At 46.7% G+C, this 14,490-nt stretch overlaps 1 protein-coding gene across 3 annotated transcripts in view; it reads right to left on the bottom strand.

Moving 5' to 3' along the window:
• Positions 1–14,490, bottom strand: part of LOC138498474 (zinc finger protein 268-like) — a 544,482-nt gene that overhangs the window by 20,587 nt on the left and 509,405 nt on the right. For 2 of the 3 annotated variants that reach the window (XM_069622222.1, XM_069622223.1), the window contains exon 2: positions 13,250–13,383. The exons of the other annotated variant lie outside the window; for it this stretch is intronic. The gene's annotated coding sequence lies outside the window, so the exon portion shown is untranslated. The remainder of the gene's footprint in view (positions 1–13,249; positions 13,384–14,490) is intronic. 3 annotated transcript variants of the gene reach the window in all.

The following is a 14,490-nucleotide window of genomic DNA, read 5'->3' as shown; positions in this document are numbered from 1 at the left end:
GTGGAGGAAGGGGGCGGACAAGATGACAGGGCCATCTCTTCCGAAGAATGCAGCCTGTATCGCGTGTCAATTTTCTTATTAACAAAAAGTCCAGAGTGTAGCTTTTCCCAGAACCTGCAGACCTCGGCCAGAACATCCTTCTGTAAGAACAGGCCGGTACGCTCCAGAGGAGACAGGGTGAACGCCCCAGAAAGCACGCCCTCCTGAGGAGCGGGTGCCTCGGGCACCGGAACATCCAAGAAGCACATCATTTCCAGTACCCGGTCTTGAAAAGCTTTAATAGAGCGGGGCAAGTCCTCGTTGTCCTGATCGCCCTGCGCGTCATCCGACAGGTCAGGATCCTGTTCAGCCGTGTCGGGCACTACCTTGTCCACAGGGGACAATGGGGGCAAGGGCGGAAGAGTCGGGGAAGGCACCGTGGGTAAGGGAGGCGCCGGCGGAACCACCGTAGGAACGGGTGGAGCCTGAGGCGCAGGTGGACATATGACATATTTCTCTAAAAAGCCCTTTGAAATATTCCCTCATGGGGTCGGTACACATAAGCGTCTGAAATTTGCCTAAAAAGGCGTCCTCCGCGGACTGTTTTGGTACCGGAGGAGTCCTCTCATGAGGAGGATAATTCCAGGGATGTAACGGGGAGGGTTGCCACACCGGCCCATCTCCCGAAGTATCCACAAAAATAAAGGTGCCGACCCCACAGGCAACAAACCATTGTGCGGTAGAGGCATCCGAGCATTCCAGTCATAGACTGGCCGAAAAGGATGCGCACAAGGAACTCTTGGTTCACCCACAGAGCCAAGTCCTACACCTTAGGCCGATGGCGTAGTTGTAGGAGTAGCGCCCAAAATGAACACCGTGGTCGTGGCGGGAACAGGCGCCATTTTGCCATCATCTGAGGGGAACTGCGGCACGTGAGGAAGTGATGTAGGGGGTCCCGGTCAATGGATCAGGGGTCTAAAGTTTAGCCTTAACGTAAGGAACCTTGGCGGAGCTGGTACTATGAGGCCTGGAATGTTTCTGTGACATACCAAGCGCCAAATTAGCCTTCCCAGGAAGGACCTCTACACTGCCGGTAAAAGAAGAATTTTCCTTCTTTGCCCCCTCAACAGATCTGATGTCGCCGCAAGAGCGGGCACGGTGAGAAACAGCCTTCACCGATAAGCCTTGCCAGGCCTCTCAGAAATGTTGGTAGCCTTAGCCTCTGTACGAGGGACCTCGGACCCAGGTCCGGTAACAGCCTTATTAGCACGGGCCTCGAACATTCGTTCGGTAACACCAAGCCCGACCAAGGCCTCGGGGCGAACCCCAGTCTTATTTTTGAGGGAAGCTGTTAAAGAGGCCTCAGAGCGAGCTCCGGTACCCCACGACTCAGTAGAACTGGGTCTACAAGCAGCCCCCACAGGAGGGGCCTCAGAGCGTGCTCCGGTATCCACAGGCCCCTTACGGAGACCCTCAGAGAAAACTCTGGTACAATTATTAGGCCCAACGGGCATATCATGGCAATCCCCGGTGACAGAACAGTATTCCCCGGCCGGGGTGCTCTGAAAAGTAAAGAACTTACCGGGCGTTTCTTCTTTTCGTCGATGAACGCCTGAAAATGCGAAGGAGTTCGTCGGAACACCTCCTCCCACCGCTCCAAACGACGTTGAAGTGCCCGGACCGAAAGGGAGTCAGTAAAAACAAGTGTCCCAATGGTGATCCGGACCCAGACACTCAAACCAAAGAGGATGGGGATCCGCCCTCACGAAACGACAGTGACACGACGAACAATCTGGAAATTCTAGTTTGAACGACAGACAGACTAGTACACGATCGCTAGCGAGAGCCAGAGAGGAAAAAGGGAAGAAAATCTTCTGCGGATGCAAGTGCTCCAGTCCCGAACGAGCGGAGATAAGGACTGATGGACGATGCGCAGGGCGGAGCCAAGGTGGTCGGGGTTACGGCCGCGTGCCGGGCCCCGCGCAAGAAAGGGAGGAAGGACACATTTTTGGAAAAAATGTTTGGATGCTTTTTATAAAGTGCTCCGGTCCCGTCCCACAGGACGGAGAGATGTCCCATAAGTATGGAGGAAAGGGGACGGGACGTAGGAGTAATCTTTTTCACGTGGTGTTAGGCAGAAACCTGTGCAGTTCCCTCTGGGACCACTGCAAAAGATTTAAGACTACAGGCGGTTGGCAGTAAACCCAATTGGTAGCAATCTGTACCACCCACATTTACCTGGTAGCTGTGGCTGAGCAGTCAGACTTCTCTCAAGAAGAGTTAGGCAGTATACAGAGTATTCACAATAGGTCAAAAGAACACAGTAGAACAAGCAAACACTGACCAGAGCTTGGTGTAAAAGAGATATAATGATTTATTTAAAAACACATCTAGTAAAACACACCGGCACTAATATCAAGCAGTTCAAAAACACGGTCACTAAAAGATATAGGGCCTCATTACACGGTAGGCGGTAAACCATGGCGCTATTAGCGCCATGGTTCATGCCGGTAATTTACCGGTACCGCCTTGGTGGAAAGGGGAATTACCGCCCCATTCCAAGGTTGGCGGGCCGGTAATTCCCCCTTCCACCATTGCCCTTCCCCATTCCCATTTTTGCCCCATAGGGCATAATGGGAATGGGGAAGGCGCTAATTACGGTACCGCAAATTGCGGTACCGTAATTAGCTCCACTGGTCCCTTTGCAGGTTGGTTTTTAACGCCTGCAAAAAGCAGGCGTTAAATTCCCCAACCCGCAAAGGGACCTCGTAGTAAGGCGGTAAGGATTTACCGGTACCGGTAAAATACCGGTAAACCCTTACCGCCTACCATGTAATGAGGCCCATACACTCCCTTCAATGATTAGTTAGACCAGTCTTAAGTAAAGCAACACTTATTTTCAGACAGCGGTGAGCGCTTAACGAAGATGGCACTCTAATCAATCGGTTTAAAAGGGAGAGAAAGGCAGAGCAAAGATAGAAACAGATCCCAACACTTTCGGATGAACACAGTAGGAGAGAAAGGCAGTTTAAAACCGTAAAGTCAAAGTTAACAAGGCCGGACCCACTGTAAGAGGCTCCGGTCGAAAGGTGTCCCAGGTCACACGGTTCAAAGTGCCCAAAAGTCTCGCAATAAGTTCAGAAAGAGTTGGACCAAAAAAAAAGAGACCAGTTAGATGGTCTAGGCGGCCAGCCCAGTCCAGAAGGTTGAGGGATTATTGTTACCTTGTAGCAATCTTTAGAAAGGGAGGCCTGGCGGACACGGTACCTTAGAAGGGTGAGAACGCTCCAGCGGGGGCAGTTGTTCGTGGCAGCGGGTGCAAGTCGATGCTTCGTCCGGAGGAAGAGAGGATCTCGTCAGGGAGGAAAGCAGGAGTCCGTTGCACTGCCAGGGAAGAAACCAGCTGCGGAGTTCCCAATTAAAAGGAGCGGTCCTTTTATTCACGGTCCAGTGGTAAGTGGCTATCCGGTTGCCGGGGTGCTTGGCACGGGCAAATCGACCACAAGACGTACTGGGATGTGAGAAAGGAAGGTAAACTGGTTGTGTCCACCAGTCAGGGGAAGAAGACTCTCCAGCCGGGAGATCTCCTCTGTCATTGGGAAGTGGTGAGTCGGTTCAGCAGGGCTCCACCGGTGGTGTCGTCGTAGCAGGCCGGCTCAGCTTCTCCCTCGTCGGATTTTCAGGTCCTGTGGCGACTTCTGAAGTTCCAGTCCAAAAAGCCCTGCTTTTATGCAGCACACCCCCATTCACTCAGCCTAGCTGTCAATCAAACATGCTAAGTGGTGAGCCGGGGCCAATCACACAAGAGTGCGACTTGAGTTACCAAGGTAACTCAGTCCAGGGTGCCTAAACCCCCTCCCACGCCCCCTGTGGTACCCAGACAGAGTGGCACCACTTTTGGAGGCTTCTGTGGAGAAGCACGCCAAAAAGTGGAACAAAAGGGCTCGACCTTTGGTTTGGAGTTACAGAGGCGAACACTAACGCCATTTTAAAACCGAGTTCTGGCAGAAAATACCAACCGGTGATTTAATATTGAATAAATAAACCAGCGGTATGTTAGAGGCTATGTTAAAAAGTATTAGCCTCAAACAATGGGAAAATCCCATAGAGACATATTCGTGGTCGAATATAAAAAGTAGTATCCACTGCCACCAGTCAAAACTCGACGAGGGGGGACGGGACAGTGCCCCCTCGAATAACAGACCCAGGGGCAATCGAATTGTCCCTACCAGTACGTCCACAATATGATGGTTTGTACTGGTTCTGTTAGTAATTTGGGACTAGTAAAGCCAATGGTGACTTTACATGCCCTGGGAGATAGTAGTCCGTCCCAGGGTATGGAGTCTATGGTGGGGGGTCACTATGACACCCCGGTGTTACTGCACGGAGGGTGCGGTGTAACACACATAGAAAAAATCATATGAGACCCTATGGAGTAAAAGACCCCATAGCCCATGAAACACATTAACATTCAAAAGGAACACCATAAATCATGTCCAAGAGTGGGAAAAAAAGAGTCTCACTCTTGGCAGGAGAAAAAAAACAAACTCCAGAAATCCAGCAAAGCTGCTGGGGGACTCACTAGGTTAGGAAATTCTGCCTAAACAGAGAATTCTCCCTAACACGTGGGAACAATTTATGACTGGTATATAGTATGGGATGTTCAAGTCCATCACAAATTTGGGTCAGGATGGCTCCTAACCCTGTAAGGGAGGCGTCCATCTGTAACACAAACTCCTTTGAGAAGTCGACTAACTTCAGGAGTGGTTTCTGGCATAGAGTCTGCTTTAGGAGGTTATAGCATACTTCATCGTCACTGTTCCAATAAAGTTTCTGGGGTACAGCATTTTAAAATGTGTGAGCTGGGCCATTTTCTCTAAAAAGATGGGGATAAACGGATGGTAATATTCTATCAACCCAAGGAAAGCTCCAAGGTGACTTTAGGTCTTGGGAATTGGTGTATCTAAGACGGCGTTTACCTTTTCATATTGGGGCTGTACATACCCATTCCCTATGAGGAAGCAAAGATATTTCACGGTTGTATGGGCCAATCTGCATTTAGCTGGATTAGCAGTTAAGCCAGCATTTCTGAGGACTTTCACGATGGTATAACGATGAAGAGATGGTCCTTCCAGGTCTTACTATAAACGAGGATATCATCAATGTAAGCTCCACAGAATTGAGAATAGGGCTGTAGGATTTTATCCATGAGGCGCTGGAACATAGCTGGCGCACAGTGTAGGCAGAAAGGGAGAACTTTAAACTGGAATAATGCTAGGGGTGTTTGAGAAAGCAGTTTTTTTTCCTTATCTGGCCCATATACGGGAACCTGCCAGTACACCTTGGTCAAATCTAGGGTGGATAGAAAGGAGGCTGTTCGAGGGTATCAATTAGGTAATCAATGTGTGGCATGGGATAGGCATCGAAGTCCGATATGGCATTAACTTGACGGACACGTATGTGCAGAATCTACAGGAACGGTCATGTTCATTGACCAGCATGATAGGAGAGGACCATGGACGAGGAGAGCTAAATAACATTGGCTCTCAACATTTTGTTGACTTCCTCGATCACCATCGGTTTAAGTGCTTCTGGTAGACGATGGGGTTTTAAGTGAACCACTTTATCGTTAGGTGTTCGAATATAATGGAATGTACCTTTTACGCTTCCTGGTGTTTCGGAGAATACATCGGGAAATGAGACCACTACATCTTTTAGATCTTGTTGTTGGATAGCTAACATAGAAGGAATGAAGTCAAAGTTATCTATGTCTTCAGTAAACAGGCAGGCTGGTACTTTGGCATGGGTGGCATTCTCTTTCCACTCCCTCAAGAGGTTGATGTGATATAAGGGAACGTTCTGTTTTCTGTCTGGTTGGGCTATTGAATCCTTGAAGAAATATGACATCTTCTCTAAATTAGGCCCGCAGGCAAATAAGGGACATTCAGCCCAAACTAAAATATCACTTCTTAAAAAAAAAAACCTTGACGAAGCACTCTGAGCAACACAAAACAGCAAAACCGCCCTGTAAAAGAGGACAGATTAAAAGTGCAGGTAGTCAAAAACTGGCAATTAGAAACATCATTGTTCCAAATACAAGTGGTTTGCTGATGCAAGCTAAAGGTCCGCATAAAGGTCCTCCTGAACAGGCGGAACACGGGAGGACCTTCAACCCCAACATCAGACGCAGATAGAGCATACCAATGCTGAAGACGACATGACTAATCTTTCAACATATACCATTACGGAAAGTGAGAATAGCACACTGGATGTAGACACATGTGAAACGACACTCATTTCCCGTAAGGTTGAGCAAATCGAAGTTGCAGGAGAAGAAGCGACCCTAGTGGATGAGGAAGAGCTATCACCATTCCACGGGGTTGCTCCCAGGAGGGGCACTCCTGATAGGAAAATCATTGAGCTTGATCTCTCTTTGGGAACACAAGGTAAAAAAAAAAGAGAGGCACCTCTCATCGGCCACATAAGAAGATGCAGATGAACCACCTTCCCCCTTTATTCGGTTAAAGTACCCTAGGTTGACTGAACCCAAAAGGGGCCAGGACAGACGATCGAAGGCAAATACTTAAAGATCATACTGTCAATGGCTGCTCCTCCAAAGAATCATGCCATTTAAGGATGATCTGATTCTAAACATGGCAAATACACTACGCTTCCTGCATTGTGTACATCCGTTAAAATGTCTAAAATTGTCAGACCTTTACTTGATAGAGTTCCCAGAGGAGGAATTACTTGATAAAGCCATTCTGTATGTCTCAACTCTACAGAAGAAAAATCTCTTAATGCGAGTCAGGAAAAAATCAAATGCCTCTAGGCTTTGCCCTATCAAATTATGATAGGGGGGACGAGTTGCCTGATTCCAAGATAGAGAATCAGCAAGATCAAAGATGGAAAAGAGCGGACAACAGCAGAAGGGCTAACCCGATGTCGGTGGCCCAGAAACACCAAGTCGAGGAGATCACTGGGACCAAATCTATAAGGCCCAGAAAGGCAACCTGAAAATTACAGTCGAAAACACTCGGCCACAGATGCATGTACATCATGGTGATAACAACTCAAGGAGTGGCACTGAAGAACCCTCTTGGGCAGGGTTGGCAGAGGTGTTGGCCGAAAATCAGCGATCAGCATAGCCGTTACCAAGCTATGCTGATGGCTCCTGGGAAGAACCGTCCAATGGTATCTCACTAGTCTCTTAGAACACAAGAGGCTTCACCCATCCATGACATTGTGTGTCATCAGGAGACATGGCTCAGTGATACACCACTCATACAGGACTTTACAGATTACATAAATCCGGCCATCAAGGGATCTACTGGCTGTCCCATGGTGGGCCTTCTTACGGCATTGAAAAATACATCTGCGATGAGAGTGATTATGGACAAGTGTCCATCCCCTCTGATTCAGGCACTTCTAATAATAACAGGTGCGACAGAGTAAAGACCTGTGCGACCACTTCTATCTCTACTGGAACATTGCTTCTCCAGTCGCAGAGATATAAGCTGTCTTGTCTCTAATTGAAGAGGCAATGGGGACCTGGGCGACCTTGGATATTCTAATCTGTGGCGATTTAAATATTCACTTATATCATACTGTTCCAATGCCTCTACTACACAGGAAATGAGGGTCATATCCTGGAGGGCTGACTTGGACAGGAATGTCTATATGGCCAAACCTCTCCCCAGGCAGCCATTATTCCTAGTGCCGTTACAGAGGGTGCATGGAGAAAACATTATAGTGACCTTTTAAGATCAGTGAAACAGAACATCTGACCAGGGTAACTTGAAAGGAGGTTGGTCATTTCCAACTGATAGAGAGACCCTAGAGATACTAATAAAAGTAGCAAGTAATTATAGGGCGGCAGTGCCCGATGGAATATCTACATCATATTGAAGATGCACATAAATGGGCTCAAATGTTGCATACTCTTTTCCTTGAGATTAAAAGAACAGGGTCTATTCTGATATCTTGGTGATCCTCGATTGTAGTTCCTATCTTCAAGAAGAGTGATAGGTCTGTAGTTTGCCGGGTTTGACCCATCGCCCTCTTGGACGTCTCAGGCAAGTTATTCAGAGCTTTACTGCTGAAAGCCATCACATCTTGGAGTACGAATACAAGCCGAAATGACAAGTGGCAGGCGGGCTTCGTCAAGGGGATAGGGACTGCCCTTAACCTCTTCTTGATTAATCGCTTTAAGTCAACAATAAAACAGAAAGCAACGGGCAAGATATAGCTTGTGTCAATAGATCTGACCCAGGCGTTCAACACCATCGAACAACATCTCTGGCAGAAATTAAAACCATAGAACTGCCCTAATGACATTACGGAAGCTTTGATAGCGCTCCATTCTAATACCATTCTGCGGGTCATTCTCGACAGAAAAGTTTCCCCGTCTGCGCCTATTAACCAAGTCAAAGGGCCTGAAGCAGGGGTGTCCTTTAGCGCCTACAACATTTAATCTGTTAATCTCAGGTATGGACAATGTTTCCAATGCCATCAGATGTTGTCCACAGCGATAAGCAGGTGTACCAGTAATCAACTGCTATACGCAGAGGACGTTATACTGCTAGATCAAATCAGGGTTGGTCTACAAAGACAACTGAATGCCCTAGAGCTTTATGTAGAGGATAACGGATTGAAAATGAATGTGTCCAAATCGAGAATACCAACGTTGGGAGGAAATACAAATATTCGAAAGTGCTACTTGGTTCCTGAAAGGAGAAAAACAAATTTCTGTCTCCTCTATTCCATACCTGGGAATGATCATTAACAGTGCAGCTGATGCTCAAAGGGAGGTCACGCTCCGAAGTAAGACCCAAAACCTGGCTTCACAGGCTTGTCTACTAGCAGCCAACTACTGCAAGTTCTCACTGAAGCCAATCATTGAATGTAATCGTCTTAAGGTCGCTCCCATTCTCACATACGGAGCAGAGACCTCATTTACATTGTGGGCTTTGGCCTGGGACAAACTTGAGGGTATCCTTTGGAGAAGGGTCCTCCACCTTCCGCAGAGCATACCCATTCAAATCATTTGATGGGAACTGGGTCTCACATCTCTATATGCCATCACAGTATGGAAATCCTGGGCCTTTTATAGGAAATGCCTACTGGGCGAACCAGAAGGGGGCATGAATACTGCATTCCAGTCGACCTTGGAACCAGTGCTTCACAAATGGAAGCAGATCTGTGTTGCAATACGCCATCATCTGGGTTCTTCGGAAGGTTTTTTTAAATCTTCACCAGGAAAAGTGAAATGCAGTCTATGCGACCAAGATTGGATTGACACCTGTGAAAACAAGACCAAATAGAATCTCTATGGTTGTAAACTTGGAGTGTAGAGCAAGAGGAACACTCCCCCAATATCTCAAAAGATTCCCAAGCCGCCCACTAAGAAATCAATTTATGAGATATGAACCTTCTGCCAACAAGTACATAAGTAAGGATTAAAAACCAAACATAGGAGAAACTTTGAATGCAGACTCTGCAACGCGTCTCGAGAAACCCTTTTCCATCTAACATTAATATGTCTGTCTCTGTGTGAACAAAGAAGTAGGTGGTTGGAAAGGTTCCTGACACCATTTACAACTCTGTCAGTAGAGGACTCAGTTCACATAAACTGTGGCTCATTTGATTAAGACTAGGGGGCTCTTCCCCCTGATAAGAAATGTCACAAATGTTTTGTTTTTCTTGTACTTTATTTATATTCAACTTTTATTAATTCTATGAAATCGTATGTGTATATAGTTTAAGATTTGACTTGTGTAAACCATGACTAATAAAAAAAAAAATGTAAAAAAAGAAAGAGGGAAAAGGAAAGGTCAGAACATACTTTGTAAGTGATGAAATAGTAGATTCTCCCAGAGGGATGTAGGCAGTCTTTCATCCCAGCAATAATAGTGTCCAACAATTAACTTCTAAGGGAACAAGCACTGCCAAAGCCATTGGGATCAGACAGGGGCCTTTAGGGAGCCAGGACAGCCAAAGTCAATGGGCCAGTACAAAGTTCTGATGCTTGCTTCTTAGAAAAGATTTTAAGAAATAGTCAGTAGCTTAGTAGAAAATCACAGAAGCTCAAGAGGAGCCACCTTGAAGACATACCCACCTGCAAGAAGGCACAAGGAGGGATGCAGAGCATCCAGGGCATGTTTAGGACAGGGTCTCCACCAGCAGGAAGGCCCAGGGATCAAGGGAACATCTAGGACATGGTCTCCAACAGCAGGATGGCACAGGGATCCAGGGCACATCTAGGACAGGGTATCCACCTGCAGGAAGGCACAGGGATGGATGCAGAGCACCCAAGGCACATCTAGGACAGGCTCTCCACCAGCAGGAAGGCACTGGGAACATCTAGGACAGGGACTCTACCAGCAGGAAGGCACAGGGATGCAGAGCACCCATGGCAGATCTAGGACAGGCTCTCCACCAGCAGGAAGGCACAGGGATGCAGAGCAAGATGGCACATCTAGGACAGGGTCTCCATCAGCAAAAAGCACAGGGATGCAGAGCACCCAGAGCACATCTAGGACAGAGTCTCCACCGGCAGGAATGAAGAGCACCCAGCACACATCTAGGACATGGTCTCCACCAGCAGGAATGTGCAGGGAAGCAGAGCACCCAGGGCACATTTAGGACAGGGTCGCCACCTAGGCACATGGAGGGATGCAGAGCACCCAGGGCACATCTAGGACAGGGTCTCCAACAGCAGGAAGGCACAGTGATGCAGAGCACATCTAGGACAAAGTCTCCACCAGCAGGAAGGTACAGAGATGCAGAGCATCAGGGCACATCGAGGGCTGGGTCTCCACCCGCAGGAACGCACAGGGATGCAGAGCACATCTAGGACAGTGTCTCCAACAGCAGGCATACACAGGGATTCAGAGCACCCTTCTTTAGTAAGATAGGTCTCCATAACCAGCCATCACTTCCCCTGTAAATTGATCCTGTACTCAATGTCATTATTTGTTATGCACAATTACAAAAAAGATAGCAGGCGCCCCTCTCTAGAAAGAACATGGCATGATAACCTGTTCAGTGGTTTTTACCCACTTTGAGAGTCCGCAGCCATCGCTTTTTGCTCACTGTACTTTTCACAAAGGAGGAATATCCATTTGCATATCAGTCTTTGTCCTGCCCACAAGGACAGTCCAGCACCAAAATGCCAGGCAAACCTCCTTTGAACAAGAGTACCAACAGCAATCCCAGACGCGCGTTTCAGCCTTGTTAGGCCTCATCAGTAAGATGAAGCTGTGCCTCTCTGAGTAAGCGGTCCACATCTTTACCCTAGAGATCACAACAATATGCATGGGTCCAAAATAATTATCAATATAAAAAATATGTTACCTTCCTATATGAACCTCACTATTATCAGTCCATACAAGCATTCAGTCCAATGTTCTCTTTCTACAGACTATACTCTAAAAGATATTAAGAGATTCTATACATTTCTATTCTACTTTAGCTTCTCTATAGACATGACTACTTCAATAATAGCAGCTCAAGATGCAGCAAATGTAACGTGTGACTTTCTATGGTACTAAGCCAAGAATGGTATTGGAGAAAATCAATGGCAGTTTGACATTTTGAATAATTTATCAACAATGCCCTGAGACCTGACAAGTGCAAAAGATATTTACAACTTCGGGCGCATGCAGATCTTAATATTTTATAATGGTTTTTTAGCTAAGCAAGGCAGCAAGCAAAACACGCCACCTGACAGGCGTACTATTAATTGTAACAAGAAGCAAGAGGCAGAAAATTCCAATAAATGCCTGGATCTGTGAAGGTCATGTCTATTGCTTTGCCAAGAAGGTCGTACACACAATATTTTGTGTTGGGCCTCATTTTTGCTGTAAGAATCGTTCACATTTAAGATTCCACCTATAGGCCCTGTAAGTGTTTGTTCCAACCAATACTGTGAAATGGAAATAATCAGTGTTTCAAACGTCCTAATAAACAGTCAAGCGGGATTTCTGAGCTTTCATAAGTGGTGTCAGTAGTGGGATTACTGAACTGTAACAGAATGACTAACCAACAACAAGAAAACAGGCTACGTAAGGTAGCCAGAACTTCCCCGGAAGTGAAACTGCCGTTTCCAGCCACTCCAGGGTCTGTTGGTCCAGATTTATACAATATATAGAAAAGTGCTTAATTCCAACAGGGAATATAGCATGTATGGGGACAAGATAACCCTATGGGAGTAATCTCCAGAATCCATGTTTGCACTTCTACATTCCATAGATATGAAGGATAGTGTCATAAATTACTGTAGAGAGGTCTAAATGATATTGGTTAACATTGGGTAGGAGAAACACTCAATCCAAGAAGAGGATGCCACTTCCCAACCCAACCTATTAGGAAGGATATCACCTCCCCAGAAATCCAAGAAGTACATTCAATGGAGACCACAATGCACGCTAGGGGGGGTATTTGGTTTTACTACAGCCCTGAAGAGGGCATAGACCCTCCGACATCAGGAAATGATACTCATATCTTTGAGACTTCATCTACCAGGTTTTCTAGTGCACATCAAAACAACCCAGCCCTTCATGATGCCTTGATGTGCATCTTAGCCATGCATGAGATTAAGCATTTTCTCTGAAAGTGTGTAGTCATTTTGAACATTGGCATTTAAGGAGTAGAAAGAAAATGTATTAATGCATTGAACATAAATCATCAGGTATGAACAGATTTGATCATTTACTGTGGAAGTCTGGCTTCCAGCCAGGCTAATCAGTAGTTTTGCAACAACCAGGTAGCCTATGGCTACTGTAGCTTCTGGGATGCAGCCCAATGGTCTGGGATGTGTGCCAATATTTCTGTTTGTTTTGGTTAATAGTAGCCAATGTTCTGATAACAATAACTAATTACTGAAAGACTACAATTGACTACCAGGCTTCTGGGCTAGGCTGGATATGAGAGAGATTGTTCAGTGATGTCAGGATTGAGCAGCAAAAGAGGGACAGGTTCTCCATAACACTGACCCCAGCCCACATATAACACTGTGAAGGGGAGGTACAGTACACTCCTTATTCACAAAGGAAGCCCTATTGTGTATATATTAAGCCATACCACACTTGGAGGCAAAGGGGCTCTGTGTGCATGGTTGGTCTTGGACTTCTGCGGTCTGTACACAGATATCAAACTATCTTTCCCAGAATGCCCAGCCGCCCATCATCTTGGGAAACAAAGCCTATAAAAGGCCACGCCATGATGCAATCCGTGCTCAGCGTTTGCAGTTCAAGTGAGTAACGCTTACCTGTTAGCAACCCGGTCAGGTGGCGCGTTTTCTTCCTACGTCGTTGCCTCCTTGTTTCTTCCAGGAGGTTTTTCATTCATTGGGCTCCAGTCTGGCTTCAGGATGAACCCCTGCCCTCTGCACAGTTTCCGAACCTGAAAGAAGAAAAGAAGCAGGTAAGTGTTACGGCGCGGCATGGCCATGCAAGCTGAATCCATTGTAATATCTGAAAGACCAGTTGCGTGCTGGAGTGTGTTGGACACTTGCGCACTACCTTCTTATCTGTTAAACTACGCTAGAGACCTGTTAAGTGCCTGAAGTGCATTGGACCTTTGGGCTAAATTGTATCTGGTAAACAACGCTCGATGTGAAGTAACACTGAGCTTATGAAAGGGTGATGATTTAGCAAAGCTATTGAAGAGTGGCACTATCATCGCGGCTAGCCCGCCTGTATGCAACCAGTGAACTTTTCATCATTAACCTATCAAACCACGTTGTGATCCCCTTGCAAAAACGCCAGGTAAAGATCAGTGATGGGAGGGGAAAGAAACAAGGGGAAGGAGGGTAAGACGAGGGTTGGAGCCTGGGTTACATGCTCATTGCTTTTACCTCTTTCTCCCCTCTATGAAGGCAGTGCAATTCACAGCTAGTGATTACAGACTATATTACTGTTTGATTCCACCACAAGAAGGTACAGCACACAGAACCCTTCTCTTTGGGGGGGGGAGCTTGGGTGGAGGGGCTGTTTCATTCCAGTGCCGCCATCCAGTCCCACTTCCGAGTCTGGGTGCCATCATCACTTGCGCCTATCTGTTCCCTTTGGAAATTAGTGCTGACCCCACAGGACTTCAGGTAAGGAATTACAACTGATAGGAATGGAGAACAAAAACGCTTCAAGCTTTTAGACAGATAAAAGATTCAGGTTTATATAGATTCAAAAAAGCTTCAGGCTTCTGGTAAACAAAAGTGCTAATGCTATAAAGAGGCCAGCTGCTTGGAAGGGGCAGGCAGTACTTTTTGTAAATCTGGACGGTTTGCCATCTGATTGGAGAGCAGAGCTGGAGGACGAGCAGTAAGCTGGAACTACACCTTCCCCTTTTTGTTTTGGTAAAGAGACTTGGCCGCAGAAGGGCCAGATACCTATGTGTTGAACTGCCTCCTCGTGGCAGAGAAGCCAGAGTGTGTGCAAAGCTCGAGTGTGCCACCTTGCCTCGTGCTGAAAAAGTGGGGAAGGGAAGCCAACTGCTCAACTATCCTGACAT

The sequence above is a fragment of the Ambystoma mexicanum genome, chromosome 5q (genome assembly GCF_040938575.1).
Source record: "Ambystoma mexicanum isolate Mex_15411 chromosome 5q, UKY_AmexF1_1, whole genome shotgun sequence".
NCBI classification, from domain to species: domain Eukaryota; kingdom Metazoa; phylum Chordata; class Amphibia; order Caudata; family Ambystomatidae; genus Ambystoma; species Ambystoma mexicanum.
Note: the sequence above shows the minus strand (reverse complement) of the source record. Positions and strands in the feature narration are given on the sequence as shown.